Consider the following 366-nt stretch of genomic DNA (forward strand, 5'->3'; position numbering starts at 1 on the left):
CAAGCAATTTGTAGTGCCTATTAAGGCTTCTATGTGCGTCCCCTGGAAGGACTAGATTATAGTGGTATGTATGAACCTTGTTTCAAACCAGGAGGCATTTCATTTTGAGGTGTTTTCCATCATTGCCAAGCAACAGAAAAATTCTGCACATTCAGTGGCTCTGTTCTTTTTGTCCCATACTTGATAAATCTCTTTTCAGGAAAGAATTCAGTACTTAAACCACTGCCGTGCTTTTCTATGCACTGATTTTCCAGAGAATGACCTCTAGTTTTACTGTGATTTGTTGGCTGGGACTTCAGAAACTTGGAGAAATAGGAGCAAGTTGTGTCTTTTAAGTTTTGAGCCACATAAGGACAATAGAAAAGA

The sequence above is a fragment of the Acanthisitta chloris genome, unplaced genomic scaffold, assembly GCF_000695815.1.
Source record: "Acanthisitta chloris isolate BGI_N310 unplaced genomic scaffold, ASM69581v1 scaffold9602, whole genome shotgun sequence".
Lineage (NCBI taxonomy): Eukaryota > Metazoa > Chordata > Aves > Passeriformes > Acanthisittidae > Acanthisitta > Acanthisitta chloris.